Source organism: Mesitornis unicolor, unplaced genomic scaffold, assembly GCF_000695765.1.
Source record: "Mesitornis unicolor isolate BGI_N332 unplaced genomic scaffold, ASM69576v1 scaffold19914, whole genome shotgun sequence".
NCBI lineage: Eukaryota > Metazoa > Chordata > Aves > Mesitornithiformes > Mesitornithidae > Mesitornis > Mesitornis unicolor.
The window spans coordinates 3,114-3,732 of NW_010182267.1; the positions used below are offsets into that span (position 1 = coordinate 3,114).

General features: G+C 65.6%; 1 pseudogene; it reads left to right on the plus strand.

Moving 5' to 3' along the window:
- Positions 1–513: 513 nt before the first annotated feature.
- LOC104540028 overlaps positions 514–619 on the plus strand; it is an 831-nt pseudogene continuing 725 nt past the window's right edge.

Sequence of the window (619 nt, forward strand, 5' to 3'; positions counted from 1 at the left end):
GGGTGGGGTTGTGTTGGGTTGGACTGGGGGATCCTGGGTGTCTCTTCCAACCCCAGCGATGCTGTGATTCATTTCTACAGGTCCATGAACGCGGTCGTCGATCCCGTCAGAGAAACTTGTCTCAATTCAGAGAGCCTGCGAACCCCACAAAGGACCCCAGGTTTGGGTGCTGCTGCCTTGAGGCCATTGTAAAACACCTCGGACGTGGGCAGCGCCGGCTGCGGGGCACGGCGTGGGGCGTGCAGGCGGTCATGGGGGCAAGCAGAGGGAGATAAGGGGCTACGGTGTCCTGAGCCCGCCCGTTAAGCGACCCACAGGGCTTTTCCTCGAAGACCACACCTCACCAGACTGACCATGCCATGGATGGCCCGGCCCAGCGCCCGCGCAGACCCCCAGGCCGGCCCCCACAGCGCGGGGAGGAGCTGCCCGGGGAGAGGATAAAACCTCAGCGGGGTCCACAGCTCAGCTACGGGGTCTGTGTCCTCCCGCAGCGCCCACAAACCGCCCGCCGCCATGGTGCACTGGTCAGCCGAGGAGAAGCAGCTCATCACCGGCGTCTGGAGCAAGGTCAACGGGGAGGAATGCGGGGCCGAGGCCCTGGCCAGGCACACGCGGGCCC